Raw genomic sequence first — 16,915 nt, forward strand, 5'->3', positions numbered from 1 at the left:
ACTCTCTTAATTTCTTGTACTACTATTCGTCTTGTCCATGACGCGCGGAGAAAGTACAACCATCTTCTCCCCTCCATCTTAGTTTGATGCTTGTTATTGAAACAGGTTTCAAATGGTACTAGTGGTATTTGTGCTGTATAATTCACATTTTATCCATCAAACTGTTTGTCAATGTTGTACCATGGATATTGAGAGCAGGAATATTATACCATCATAGCTCAGATAGTCAGGGTGATTGTGGCGGAACTAGCTCATCAGAGTTTAAGTTCTAATCTTGACATGATATTCACATTTTTATGAATTTATTTTATTTTTAAATGTGCACGTATGCATTTGTAGGGATAATCATAGCAAATTGTGTGGCAAATGACAACACCAAACGAAACCAATAGCCATGTAGTACCACCCTCGATTAACTTGCCTCGACGCGGACACGTACGGGCCCACAGGCCATCCTGCACGACGGGTAGATGCAGCCGGCGACACGATGGATCCAAAAAGCTGCGACCTGTTCTCATCACCTCATAATCTAATCCAGTTTGCCTGAGTGGTTAAACACTATATTTAACGATCGCGCAATTAGTTAACATTTTTCGCTCTGGCTCCGACCCAATCTTTGTTTTGTTTATATAATAGGGGTCGGGAGCAACGTAGGCCTGCTGCTGCTTATATACCTGGCTTACGTACACGTACTGCTGTCCAGTGGTGATGGTGGTAGTATTTCTATACGCGTTTTTGTCTTGGCTATCATTTTTTTTTCGCTTTTATTTCTTTTCAGTGGTTAGGGGGAATCAAACATCAAAGTATCCGATGTGATGTGACAAGTTCGATTGCCATGTACTTTTATTTTGTTTTTGACAAATGTTCGGTCGTGTTCACCGTTTATTTACTTGGCACATACACCTGTAATAGAGATATGAGGACTGCTACACACACGATGGATTTGTGCCCGATTTATGGACGACAAGCTATAGCAGCCATCGATCAGTTAAGTTCACGTCGGCCGCAGCCATTGATCACCAGGTTGTCTGAGAATCGTCCAGCACATTGTCGTGTGCATAGTAATTTCGTAGAGATATTTACGACTGCGCCCTCTGGTCCGGATTAATATGGTTGGTTTTGATTTTTAGTCATTAATTTCACTAACAAAATATGTGTTATATACCATCAAAAGCCTATCATTGGAGGGAGTACTTGTACCTCAAATATATACTTGTATGAACCCCTCATGAAAATCGAGGCGTGTACTATAATTTAATTTTGCGGATGAAGGCACATTTTTTTTTCTAACATTGTCACACACATAAACAAATACGTATTTGGTTAAACACTTCAATAAAATGAGAAAACACATCATGTGAAATCAAAAATTCTCCAAAAGTCAATAAGTTCCATTTTTCTTGTGAACATCAGCAACCCTCTTATACCGGCAAAGGCGAAAAAGATGCAACTCCATGGTTCGTGGAAGTTTTTTTTAATGAAACCAGCGTTATTCTCCGCCATGAAAAAAACTGGTGTTATTTTGTTGCAGCCTACCTAATATGTAGTCTTTTCTAGATATATGATTTTAGATGTTCTAACAAAGAAGAAGCCCAGAGGATAAGGATGGGTAAGGTACTAACAAAAACAGCTCAACAACTAAGTCTAAGAAAATATTAGCCTGGCCAAGAGAGATAATAACTGAAAGAAATAGGATATCCCTATTGTCTGTGCACTGTAGACCCATGTAGCCTATTTGCTCTTTTCAAGATTCCCACCTACACATAAATGCACGCACCATGCATTGCTCGAAAAGATGGAAGGATTTCCCGGAAATATAACACTGTTTTGGTGCGCATGTTTCTCCAGACAACTATCACAACGAACAACTACACATAAACCCTTCACGTCCCACACCCCACTATCTTCCCACATCTAGACCCCGACACACCGTCACAGCAACCTCGGAACACCCTGAACGAATATCACCACAGTAATGGATCTCTCCAACCCCACGACGCATTCATGTCCAACATCTTCGAAATGTAGTGGTCGCTAGGCAAAATCCGGAGAGCACCAAACACAATAGCAACGCACCAACGCCAAGGCCCTAGAGGCTGGTGCGGATGCGTGAGTGAAAGCTCCTCCTACCCGCTACGCTGCCGTATCGAATCCGCCTACACACAGGCCTCCCCATCCGCCCTAGCCTCACAATACCGCAGTTCGCCGCCTCATCCTAGTCTGATTCGGATCCATTCACCGCCGATCTCAACTCCGACTACAACTTCACCGAGTCATTATAGCTCATCCTGTTGTGGACACACCGAAAAATGTCATCTCGGCAGACGACTGCAACCTATTCGACAAAATTCCCCACCTCCCAAGATCGACGCCAAAAGAGATGCTGATGTCGATGATCAACAAAAGGCAATTGTCCAGAGCGGTGGAAGATTAATACTCGCTGAAGCCCGATGAAAAAACAAGGAAAGCGAAGAGAGGAGTCGCAAATATGATGAAGGATGGCGAGTTATTGTGCTTGGCATGGTTGGGCTCAAGTGCTGATCCATTTCAAGGCGACGAGTAAAGGAGGGCGACCTTTTGGAGGAAGGTGTACGAGTTCTCACGGAATGAAGAACTACACACTGTTTGATGTGACGAGAATTGTGGCATGAGAGCTCCCTCACTCATGGGTGGTATGCCATTATTAACAAATATTGTGGTGCTTCTGCCCAAATTAAGAACTGTGCACTGATACGTCTTCAACATATCTATAATTTTTTATTGTCTCATGCTATTATATTATCCATCTTGGATGTTTTATATGCACTGATATGCTATTTATATCATTTTTTGGGACTAACCTATTAACCTAGTGCCAGTGCAGTTGTTATCTTTTTTCTTGTTTTTGTCTTTTACAGAAAATCAATACCAAACGAAGTCCAAATGGAACGAAACTTTTTGAGGATTTTTCTTGGACCAGAAGACAACCACGAAGCTACGGGAGGAGTCCAGAGGAGCCATGAGTGGGCCACAAGATCACAAGGCGCGCCCAGGGGGCACCCCCAAGCTTGTGGGCCCCTCGGGACTCCCCTAACCCTAATTCTAGCTCTATAAATACCCAAATATTCCCCGTATACCAAAGGGCACACCAAAAAACTTTTTCGCCGCCGCAAGCTTCTGTTCTCGTGAGATCCCATCTTGGGGCCTTTTCCGGCACTCTGCCGGAGGGGGGTTTGATCATGAAGGGCCTCTACACCAACCTTGCTGCCCTTTCGATGATGTGTGAGTAGTTTACCATGGACATAAGGGTCCATAACTAGTAGCTAGATTGCTTCTTCTCTCTCTTTGATCTTCAATACAATGTTCTCCTCGATTTTCTTGGAGATCTATTCGATCTAATATTCTTTTGTGGTGTGCTTGTTGAGATCCAATGAATTATGGATTTATGATCAAATTATCTATGAATGTTATTTGAGTCTTCTCAGAACTCTTTTATGCATGATTTAGATAGCTTTGTATTTCTCTCCGATCTATTGATTTGGTTTGGCCAACTAGATTGATCTATCTTGCAATTGGAGAGGTGCTTTGTTTTGGGCTCAATCTTGCGGTGTCCTCACCCATTCACAGTAGGGGTAGCGAGGCATTTATTGTATTGTTGCCATTAAGGATAAAAAGATGGGGGGTTTACAATATTGATTAGATCTATCCCTCTACATCATGTTGAAGGAAATATGCCCTAAAGGCAATAATAAAGTTGTTATTCATATTTCCTTATATCATGATAAATGTTTATTATTCATGATAGAATTGCATTAAACCGGAAACTTAGTACATGTGTGAATACATAGACAAACAGAGTGTCCCTAGTATGCCTCTACTAGACTAGCTCGTTAATCAAAGATGGTTAAGTTTCCTAGCCATAGACATGTGTTGTCATTTGATGAACGGGATCACATCATTAGAGAATGATGTGATGGACAAGACCCATCAGTTAGCTTAGCACTATAATCGTTTAGTTTATCGCTATTGCTTTCTTCATGACTTATACATGTTCCTATGACTATGAGATTATGCAACTCCTGAATACCGGAGGAACACTTAGTGTGCTATCAAACGTCACAACGTAACTGGGTGGTTATAAAAATGCTCTAAAGGTGTCTTCGATGGTGTTTGTTGAGTTGGCATAGATCGAGATTAGGATTTTGTCACTCCGATTGTCGGAGAGGTATCTCTGGGCCCTCTCGGTAATGCACATCACTATAAGCCTTGCAAGCAGTGTGACTAATGAGTTAGTTGCGGGATAATGCATTACGGAACGAGTAAAGAGACTTGCCAGTACCGAGATTGAACTAGGTATGTGTTGGGGAACGTAGTAATTTCAAAAAATTTCCTACGCACACGCAAGATCATGGTGATGCATAGCAACGAGGGGAGAGTATGATCTACGTACCCTTGTAGATCGCAACGGAAGCGTTGACACAACATAGAGGAAGTAGTCGTACGTCTTCTTCCCGATCTGACCGATCCAAGCACCGTTACTCCGGCACCTCCGAGTTCTTAGCACACGTACAGCTCGATGACGATCCCCGGGCTCCGATCCAGCAAAGCGTCGGGGAAGAGTTCCGTCAGCACGACGGCGTGGTGACGATCTTGATGTTCTACCGACGCAGGGCTTCGCCTAAGCACTACAACGATATGATCGAGGTGGAATATGGTGGCAGGGGGCACCGCACACGGCTAAGGAACGATCTCAATGATCAACTTGTGTGTCTAGAGGTGCCCCCTGCCTCCGTATATAAAGGAGCCAAGGGGGAGGGGTGCGGCCAGCCCTATGGAGGCGCAGGAGGAGTCCTACTCCTACCGGGAGTAGGACCCCCCCCCCCAATCCTATTCCAACTAGGACTCCCAAGGGGGAAAGAGGGAGAGGGGTGGCCGGCCACCTCTCCTAGTCCTAATAGGACTAGGGGAGGGGGGGAGGCGCGCAGCCCTTATGGGCAGCCCTTTCACCTTTCCACTAAGGCCCACTAAGGCCCATATGATTCCCGGGGGGTTCTGGTAACCTCCCGGTACTCCGGTAAAATCACGATTTCACCCGGAACACTTCCGATGTCCAAACATAGGCTTCCAATATATCAAACTTTATGTCTCGACCATTTCGAGACTCCTCGTCATGTCCGTGATCACATCCGGGACTCCGAACAACCTTCGGTACATCAAAATGCATAAACTCATAATAACTGTCATCGTAACGTTAAGCGTGCGGACCCTACGGTTCGAGAACAATGTAGACATGACCGAGACACGTCTCCGGTCAATAACCAATAGCGGGACCTGGATGCCCATATTGGATCCTACATATTCTACGAAGATCTTTATCGGTAAGACCGCATAACAACATACGTTGTTCCCTTTGTCATCGGTATGTTACTTGCCCGAGATTCGATCGTCGGTATCCAATACCTAGTTCAATCTCGTTACCGACAAGTCTCTTTACTCGTTCCGTAATACATCATCTCACAACTACCATATTAGTTGTAATGCTTGCAAGGCTTATGTGATGTGCATTACCGAGAGGGCCCAGAGATACCTCTCCGACAATCGGAGTGACAAAACCTAATCTCGAAATACGCCAACCCAACATGTACCATTGGAGACACCTGTAGTACTCCTTTATAATCACCCAGTTACGTTGTGACGTTTGGTAGTACCCAAAGTGTTCCTCTGGTAAACGGGAGTTGCATAATCTCATAGTTATAGGAACATGTATAAGTCATGAAGAAAGCAATAGCAACATACTAAACGATCGGGTGCTAAGCTAATGGAATGGGTCATGTCAATCAGATCATTCAACTAATGATGTGACCTCGTCAATCAAATAACAACTCATTGTTCATGGTTAGGAAACATAACCATCTTTGATTAACGAGCTAGTCAAGTAGAGGCATACTAGTGACACTTTGTTTGTCTATGTATTCACACATGTATTATGTTTCCGGTTAATACAATTCTAGCATGAATAATAAACATTTATCATGATTATAAGGAAATAAATAATAACTTTATTATTGCCTCTAGGGCATATTTCCTTCAGTCTCCCACTTGCACTAGAGTCAATAATCTAGATTACACTGTAATGATTCTAACACCCATGGAGTCTTGGTGCTGATCATGTTTTGCTCGTGGAAGAGGCTTAGTCAACGGGTCTGCAACATTCAGATCCGTATGTATCTTGCAAATCTCTATGTCTCCCACCTGGACTAGATCCCGAATGGAATTGAAGCGTCTCTTGATGTGCTTGGTCCTTTTGTGAAATCTGGATTCCTTTGCCAAGGCAATTGCACCGGTATTGTCACAAAAGATTTTCATTGGACCCGATGCACTAGGTCTGACACCTAGATCGGATATGAACTCCTTCATCCAGACTTCTTCGTTCGCTGCTTCCGAAGCAGCTATGTACTCCGCTTCACATGTAGATCCTGCTACGACGCTTTGTTTAGAACTGCACCAACTGACAGCTCCACCGTTCAATGTAAACACGTATCCGGTTTGCGATTTAGAATCGTCCGGATCAGTGTTAAGCTTGCATCAATGTAACCTTTTACGGTGAGCTCTTTGTCACCTCCATATACGAGAAACATATCCTTAGTCCTTTTCAGGTATTTCAGGATGTTCTTGACCGCTGTCCAGTGATCCACTCCTGGATTACTTTGGTACCTCCCTGCCAAACTTATAGCAAGGCACACATCAGGTCTGGTACACAGCATTGCATACATGATAGAGCCTATGGCTGAAGCATAGGGAACATCTTTCATTTTATCTCTATCTTCTGTAGTGGTCGGGCATTGAGTCTTACTCAACTTCACACCTTGTAACACAGGCAAGAACCCTTTCTTTGCTTGATCCATTTTGAACTTCTTCAAAATCTTGTCAAGGTATGTGCTTTGTGAAAGTCCAATTAAGTGTCTTGATCTATCTCTATAGATCTTTATGCCTAATATGTAAGCAGCTTCACCGAGGTCTTTCATTGAAAAACTTTTATTCAAGTATCCCTTTATGCTATCCAGAAATTCTATATCATTTCCAATCAATAATATGTCATCCACATATAATATCAGAAATGCTACAGAGCTCCCACTCACTTTCTTGTAAATACAGGCTTCTCCGAAAGTCTGTATAAAACCAAATGCTTTGATCACACTATCAAAGCGTTTATTCCAACTCCGAGAGGCTTGCACCAGTCCATAAATGGATCGCTGGAGCTTGCACACTTTGTTAGCTCCCTTTGGATCGACAAAACCTTCCGGTTGCATCATATACAACTCTTCTTCTAGAAATCCATTCAGGAATGCAGTTTTGACATCCATCTGCCAAATTTCATAATCATAAAATGCGGCAATTGCTAACATGATTCGGACAGACTTAAGCATCGCTACGGGTGAGAAGGTCTCATCGTAGTCAACCCCTTGAACTTGTCGAAAACCTTTCGCGACAAGTCGAGCTTTGTAGACAGTAACATTACCGTCAGCGTCAGTCTTCTTCTTGAAGATCCATTTATTCTCAATTGCTTGCCGATCATCGGGAAAGTCAACCAAAGTCCATACTTTGTTCTCATACATGGATCCCATCTCAGATTTCATGGCTTCAAGCCACTTCGCGGAATCTCGGCTCACCATCGCTTCTTCATAGTTCGTAGGTTCATCATGATCTAGTAGCATGACTTCCAGAACAGGATTACCGTACCACTCTGGTGCGGATCTTACTCTGGTTGATCTACGAGGTTCAGTAGTATCTTGATCTGAAGTTTCATGATCATTATCATTAGCTTCCTCACTAACTGGTGTAGGTGTCACTGAAACAGTTTTCTGTGATGTACTACTTTCCAGTAAGGGAGTAGGTACAGTTACCTCGTCAAGTTCTACTTTCCTCCCACTCACTTCTTTCGAGAGAAACTCCTTCTCTAGAAAGGATCCATTCTTAGCAACGAATGTCTTGCCTTCGGATCTGTGATAGAAGGTGTACCCAACAGTCTCCTTTGGGTATCCTATGAAGACACATTTCTCCGATTTGGGTTCGAGCTTATCAGGTTGAAGCTTTTTCACATAAGCATCGCAGCCCCAAACTTTAAGAAACGGCAACTTTGGTTTCTTGCCAAACCATAGTTCATACGGCGTCGTCTCAACGGATTTTGACGGTGCCCTATTTAACGTGAATGCGGCCGTCTCTAAAGCATAACCCCAAAACGATAGCGGTAAATCTGTAAGAGACATCATAGATCGCACCATATCTAGTAAAGTACGATTACGACGTTCGGACACACCATTACGCTGTGGTGTTCCGGGTGGCGTGAGTTGCGAAACTATTCCACAGTTTTTCAAATGTACACCAAACTCGTAACTCAAATATTCTCCTCCACGATCAGATCATAGAAACTTTATTTTCTTGTTACGATGATTTTCAACTTCACTCTGAAATTCTTTGAACTTTTCAAATGTTTCAGACTTATGTTTCATTAAGTAGATATACCCATATCTGCTTAAATCATCTGTGAAGGTGAGAAAATAACGATATCCGCCACGAGCCTCAATATTCATCGGACCACATACATCGGTATGTATGATTTCCAACAAATCTGTTGCTCTCTCCATAGTACCGGAGAACGGTGCTTTAGTCATCTTGCCCATGAGGCACGGTTCAAAAGTACCAAGTGATTCATAATCAAGTGGTTCAAAAAGTCCATCAGTATGGAGTTTCTCCATGCGCTTTATACCGATATGACCTAAACGACAGTGCCACAAATAAGTTGCACTTTCATTATCAACTCTGCATCTTTTGGCTTCAACATTATGAATATGTGTATTACTACTATCGAGATTCAATAAGAATAGACCACTCTTCAAGGGTGCATGACCATAAAAGATATTACTCATATAAATAGAACAACCATTATTCTCTGATTTAAATGAATAACCGTCTCACATTAAACAAGATCCAGATATAATGTTCATGCTGAACGCTGGCACCAAATAACAATTATTTAGGTCTAATATTAATCCCGAAGGTAGATGTAGAGGTAGCGTGCCGACCGCGATCACATCGACTTTGGAACCGTTTCCCACGCACATCGTCACCTCGTCCTTTGCCAGTGCCCGCTTATTCTGTAGTCCCTGTTTCGAGTTGCAAATATTAGCAACAGAACCAGTATCAAATACCCAGGTGCTACTGCGAGCTCTAGTAAGGTACACATCAATAACATGTATATCACATATACCTTTGTTCACCTTGCCATCCTTCTTATCCGCCAAATACTTGGGGCAGTTCCGCTTCCAGTGACCAGTCTGCTTGCAGTAGAAGCACTCAGTTTCAGGCTTAGGTCCAGACTTGGGTTTCTTCTCCTGAGCAGCAACTTGCTTGCTGTTCTTCTTGAAGTTCCCCTTTTTCTTCCCTTTGCCCTTTTTCTTGAAACTAGTGGTCTTGTTAACCATCAACACTTGATGCTCCTTCTTGATTTCTACCTCCGTAGCTTTCAGCATTGCGAAGAGCTCGGGAATAGTCTTGTTCATTCCTTGCATATTATAGTTCATCACGAAGCTCTTGTAGCTTGGTGGCAGTGATTGGAGAATTCTGTCAATGACGCAATCATCTGGAAGATTAACTCCCAATTGAATCAAGTGATTATTATACCCAGACATTTTGAGTATATGCTCACTGACAGAACTGTTCTCCTCCATCTTGCAGCTATAGAACTTATTGGAGACTTCATATCTCTCAATCCGGGCATTTGCTTGAAATATTAACTTCAACTCCTGGAACATCTCATATGCTCCATGACGTTCAAAACGTCGTTGAAGTCCCGATTCTAAGCCGTAAAGCATGGCACACTGAACTATCGAGTAGTCATCAGCTTTGCTCTGCCAGACGTTCATAACATCTGGTGTTGCTCCAGCAGCAGGCCTGGCACCCAGCGGTGCTTCCAGGACGTAATTCTTCTGAGCAGCAATGAGGATAATCCTCAAGTTACGGACCCACTCCGTATAATTGCTACCATCATCTTTCAACTTTGCTTTCTCAAGAAACGCATTAAAATTCAACGGAACAACAGCACGAGCCATCTATCTACAATCAACATAAACAAGCAAGATACTATCAGGTACTAAGTTCATGATAAGTTTAAGTTCAATTAATCATATTACTTAAGAACTCCCACTTAGATAGACATCTCTCTAATCCTCTAAGTGATCACGTGATCCAAATCAACAAAACCATAACCGATCATCACGTGAGATGGAATAGTTTTCAATGGTGAACATCGTTATGTTGATCATATCTACTATATGATTCACGCTCGACCTTTCGGTCTCCGTGTTCCGAGGCCATATCTGTATATGCTAGGCTCGTCAAGTTTAACCTGAGTATTCTGCGTGTGCAAAACTGGCTTGCACCCGTTGTAGATGGACGTAGAGCTTATCATACCCGATCATCACGTGGTGTCTGGGCACGACGAACTTTGGCAACGGTGCATACTCAAGGAGAACACTTCTTGATAATTTAGTGAGAGATCATCTTATAATGCTACCGTCAATCAAAGCAAGATAAGATGCATAAAACGATAAACATCACATGCAATCAATATAAGTGATATGATATGGCCATCATCATCTTATGCTTGTGATCTCCATCTCCGAAGCACCGTTATGATCACCATCGTCACCGGCGCGACACCTTGATCTCCATCGTAGCATCGTTGTCGTCTCGCCAATCTTATGCTTCCACGACTATCACTACCGTTTAGTAATAAAGTAAAGCATTACATCGCGATTGCATTGCATACAATAAAGCGACAACCGTATGGCTCCTGCCAGTTGCCGATAACTCGGTTACAAAACATGATCATCTCATACAATAAAATTCAGCATCATGCCTTGACCATATCACATCACAACATGCCCTGCAAAAACAAGTTAGACGTCCTCTACTTTGTTGTTGCATGTTTTACGTGGCTGCTACGGGCTTAAGCAAGAACCAATCTCACCTACGCATCAAAACCACAACGATAGTTTGTCAAATAGACTCCGTTTTAACCTTCGCAAGGACCGGGCGTAGCCACACTCGGTTCAACTAAAGTTGGAGAGACAGTCGCCCGCAAGCCATCTATGTGCAAAGCACGTCGAGGGAACCGGTCTCGCGTAAGCGTACGCGTAAGGTTGGTCCGGGTCGTCTCGCCCAACAATACCGTCGAACCAAAGTATGACATGCTGGTAGGCAGTATGACTTGTATTGTCCACAACTCACTTATGTTCTACTCGTGCAACTAACATCAAACCATAAAACCTAGGCTCGGATGCCACTGTTGGGGAACATAGTAACTTCAAAAAATTTCCTACGCACACGCAAGATCATGGTGATGCATAGCAACGAGGGGAGAGTATGATCTACGTACCCTTGTAGATCGCAACGGAAGCGTTGACACAACGTAGAGGAAGTAGTCGTACGTCTTCTTCCCGATCCGACCGATCCAAGCACCGTTACTCCGGCACCTCCGAGTTCTTAGCTCACGTACAGCTCGATGACGATCCCCGGGCTCCGATCCAGCAAAGCGTCGGGGAAGAGTTCCGTCAGCACGACGGCGTGGTGACGATCTTGATGTTCTACCGACGCAGGGCTTCGCCTAAGCACTACAACGATATGATCGAGGTGGAATATGGTGGCAGGGGGCACCGCACACGGCTAAGGAACGATCTCAATGATCAACTTGTGTGTCTAGAGGTTCCCCCTGCCTACGTATATAAAGGAGCCAAGGGGGAGGGGTGCGGCCAGCCCTATGGAGGCGCAGGAGGAGTCCTACTCCTACCGGGAGTAGGACCCCCCCCCCCAATCCTATTCCAACTAGGACTCCCAAGGGGGAAAGAGGGAGAGGGGTGGCCGGCCACCTCTCCTAGTCCTAATAGGACTAGGGGAGGGGGGGAGGCGCGCAGCCCTTATGGGCAGCCCTTTCACCTTTCCACTAAGGCCCACTAAGGCCCATATGATTCCCGGGGGGTTCCGGTAACCTCCCGGTACTCCGGTAAAATCCCGATTTCACCCGAAACACTTCCGATGTCCAAACATAGGCTTCCAATATATCAAACTTTATGTCTCGACCATTTCGAGACTCCTCGTCATGTCCGTGGTCACATCCGGGACTCCGAACAACCTTCGGTACATCAAAATGCATAAACTCATAATAACTGTCATCGTAACGTTAAGCGTGCGGACCCTACGGTTCGAGAACAATGTAGACATGACCGAGACACGTCTCCGGTCAATAACCAATAGCGGGACCTGGATGCCCATATTGGCTCCTACATATTCTACGAAGATCTTTATCGGTCAGACCGCATAACAACATACGTTGTTCCCTTTGTCATCGGTATGTTACTTGCCCGAGATTCGATCGTCGGTATCCAATACCTAGTTCAATCTCGTTACCGACAAGTCTCTTTACTCGTTCCGTAATACATCATCTCACAACTACCATATTAGTTGTAATGCTTGCAAGGCTTATGTGATGTGCATTACCGAGAGGGCCCAGAGATACCTCTCCGACAACCGGAGTGACAAAACCTAATCTCGAAATACGCCAACCCAACATGTACCATTGGAGACACCTGTAGTACTCCTTTATAATCACCCAGTTACGTTGTGACGTTTGGTAGTACCCAAAGTGTTCCTTTGGTAAACGGGAGTTGCATAATCTCATAGTTATAGGAACATGTATAAGTCATGAAGAAAGCAATAGCAACATACTAAACGATCGGGTGCTAAGCTAATGGAATGGGTCATGTCAATCAGATCATTCAACTAATTATGTGACCTCGTCAATCAAATAACAACTCATTGTTCATGGTTAGGAAACATAACCATCTTTGATTAATGAGCTAGTCAAGTAGAGGCATACTAGTGACACTTTGTTTGTCTATGTATTCACACATGTATTATGTTTCCGGTTAATACAATTCTAGCATGAATAATAAACATTTATCATGATTATAAGGAAATAAATAATAACTTTATTATTGCCTCTAGGGCATATTTCCTTCAGTATGGTGATACCGACGATCGAATCTCGGGCAAGTAACATACCAATGACAAAGGGAACAACATATGTTGTTGTGCGGTTTGACCGATAAAGATCTTCGTAGAATATGTAGGAGCCAATATGAGCATCCAGGTTCCGCTATTGGTTATTTACCAGAGATGTGTCTCGGTCATGTCTACATAGTTCTCGAACCCGTAGGGTCCGCACGCTTAACGTTCGATGTCGATTTGTATTATGAGTTATGTGATTTGATGACCGAAGTTTATTCGGAGTCCCGGATGAGATCACGGACATGACGAGGAGTCTCGAAATGGTCGAGACGTAAAGATCGATATATTGGAAGGCTATATTCGGACATCGGAAAGGTTCTAAGTGGTTCGGGTATTTTTCGGAGTACCGGAGAGTTACGAGAATTCGTCGGGGGAAGTATTGGCCCTTCATGGGCCTAGTAGTGGAAGAGAGGAGGTAGGCCAAGGTGGGGCACGCGCCCCCCTAGCCCAAACCGAATTGGACTAGGGGGGCCGACCCCCTTTCCTTCTCTTCTTCCTCTCCTTCCTTTCTCTGCTACTTGGACTAGGAAAGGGGGAAACCTACTCCTACTAGGAGTAGAAATCCCCCTTGGGGCGTGCCATAGAGAGGGCCGGCCCTCCCTCCTCCACTCCTCTATATACGAGGGAGGGGGCACCCCATAGACACACAAGTTGATTTCTTAGCCGTGTGCGGTGCCCCCCTCCACAGATTTCCACCTCGGTCATATTTGTCATAGTGCTTAGGCGAAGCCCTGCGTCGGTAACTTCATCATCACTGTCAACACGCCATCATGCCGACGAAACTCTCTCTCGGCCTCAGCTGGATCTATGATGAGGATATCAATACCATTGTCACACCCACATCCCCTACTGCTACATATACTGGACCAATTACTAGAGCTCGCGCACGCCTATTAAATTATCAGGTACTTTCGTTTCTTGGTAATGATTCTAATGTTCATGAGAATATGATGCTGCCTAAATTGGATACATTTGTTTTGCTTACAAATGAAGGGCCTGACATGGATAAGAGGGATGAACACTGGAGCAAGGCCAAGCATGGAGATGATGGCATGCGCAAGGGGAACAAGAACGGAGTTGCAAGTGATGATTTCAGGACTTTGAAGCCACCATAAGGAGTGCATGAAGCCGTGGAAGAAATATACAAGAGTCCACTTCATAAATTTTTTCCAGAGACTATTCTAGGTGCTACGTCACCTTATTATTGGGCCAGGCCCATGTAATTTCGAAATACTCAAGTATAGGCTGTTTTTAGAGTCCGTATGTGTGGGGAAACAAGAGTTAGGGTTGGTTTCGGACTCCTCCTCCAAGGGCCACGAAATCCCCCCCCTTCCTCCATATATACAACCCTTAGGGCGTCGTTTAGACTTTGGGTTTTGTTTAGATTAAAAGTTCGCCATAGCTGCAACTTTTCATACTTCGTTTGTGTTCAACGACCAGACCAAGACGTCACAGAACTCCACCTTGATCAATAAAGCTTTCCTCTTATATTCGCAATATCCAGATTGCAATCTTAATTTCTTGCTTGTTGTTCGTTTGCCTACAGGATACAGACCTTCGTGGTCAGGTTGATCGTGCTCCGGCGTGGTCAATAACCTCTCGGAGTTGGTTTAGCGATTGCTAAGGCGCGACGTCCTCGCACGTTCGTAGTCGGATCATCAAAGTCGACTTCCTCCAAACGATAGCCACCATCTCATTGAAAGATGGGACACGTTTGCATCTATCAAGTGGTATCAGATTTCCAGATTGCTCGGTGAGATTTTACAGTTTTTCGTAGTTTAGATCGAGTCGGTTCTTCATACCTACAGTCCACGAAAAAAGCCAAAAAATTAGGGTTAGTTCATCATATCCGAAACAGTCTGAGCCTTTGCATAGTCTTTTCAGTATTTTGCTTTGTTGAATTTACAGTTGCATCTCGTGTCTAGTTGCTGGTCTTAGAGTCTAGTCTTTTAGAGTTTTGAGTTTTGGTCATAAGTTGTCACGCCGCCGCCGCACCATCATCATCGCCCCTGCCATATATCTCCACCGCATCATCATCATCGCTGCTGCCATATACCACCACCGCACCAACTTCATCGCCGCTACCATATACCACCACCACATATTCACCAGTCCGAGTCCACCTGCAACATATATCTGCCACCAGTCCGGGTTCCACCAGATTCATCGTCGCCACCAGTCCGAGTTCCACCAGATTCATCTCCGCGCCAGTCCTAGTCTGAGTCTAGTAGTTGTTCCTTTATTTTCGAGTTCCAGATCACGCGATACTACGAGTCGTGACCACGTCGGACTCCCCAACTCCTGTGCTACCCGCAGTAGAAAAATAGTTCCATACTCAAAATTGTTGCGAAGCAAAAAAAGTGCAAAAGAAAGTGAAAAAAAATTAAAAAAAATCAGAGTGTGCTCCTCCCTCGTTTACGTGCAACGTCGTGATTTTGTTAGTGTTCTAGTCTCGCGTCTCTAGCAAGGTCTAGCCTAGGACCAGCACAATACAGTCGTTGAGCGTTTATTCAACTTTGCATATCTGAATTGATTATTGCTGACCCTTCTTGCTACCATATTATAAGCCTTCCCAGCTCCACATACATCTACGTCATGTTTTTGACTCTCCCTGGTAATCGCTCTGTCCAAGCTTTGAGAGTTTTGACTACGACGGCTGTCGATCACCGCCTGCTGCTGGGTAAGAACTGGTAAGAATTTGAGATTTGCTTGACGGGTTTGTGACACCCACCACCACCTCTTGTTAGTAGTCTGTAGGATCATATTCTTGTGTGTTTCTATTGGTGCTAACCATGGCAGGATCACAAGCCGACAAGACTGACTGGGAGAACATGGCGAATAAGGAGTTGCATGATAAATTTCAGCAAATGATGAGTGGACAGGTGCAAGATGTGCTAAACAGATTTGAAGAGGCCATGAAGAAGATAGATGGCATGGAGAAGACGTTCAAAACAAAGCTCGATAACAAGTTTAATGAATTGCTCGCGCGTCTTTCACCACCGGCTGCACCTAACGCACCTCTACAACAACAACAACAACAACAACAACAACGACTACCTCCATGTCACGAAACATCCCTCCACCGAGCGAGCCGTGTCCCTCTTGTGCCTGTCCAAACTGTTGGTGCTGCTGTTGATACTTCTGTGGCTCCTGCTGCTGATGCGGAGGAGGAGGATGATTATGCAGGAGGTTACGAGGATGAGGTTCATCGAAATTAGAACTACGTGCAACCACCAGCACCACAATCACTAGGTCATCCACATGCAAATAATGGCAATGGTAGGGCTCCCCTTCAGGTGCGAGATCATGACCATCTCCCTAAACTAAAATTGAATATTCCACCATTTGAGGGTAGATACGTTCCTGATATATACCTTACTTGGGAGTTAGAAACTGGACAACGTTTTACATGTTTACAATATCCCGAGGAGAGACGTGTTCCTGCTGCTGTTTGTGCTTTCACTAGTTTTGCATGTGTTTGGTGGTCTGAACATTGTAGATTATATCATATTCCAGCTACTTGGGCTGCTTTGAAAATTGCTATGCGTACTCGTTGGGTTCCATCATATTATTAATGTGAATTAATTCAAAAATTGCAGCGTTGAAGACAAGGAAAAAATTCTGCAGAAGAGTATTATCAGGAATTACAAACTGGCATGATTAGATGTGGTATTGTTGAGGAGAATGAAGTTATGCTTGCACGTTTTATGGGTGGATTAAATAGAGAGATTCAGACCATTCTAGAGTGTAAGGAGTATAATAATATCACTCGTTTATTCCATCTTGCTTGTAAAGCTGAACGTGAAGTGCA

The sequence above is a fragment of the Triticum urartu genome, chromosome 3A (genome assembly GCF_056163025.1).
Source record: "Triticum urartu cultivar PI428250 chromosome 3A, HENAU_Tu73, whole genome shotgun sequence".
NCBI lineage: Eukaryota > Viridiplantae > Streptophyta > Magnoliopsida > Poales > Poaceae > Triticum > Triticum urartu.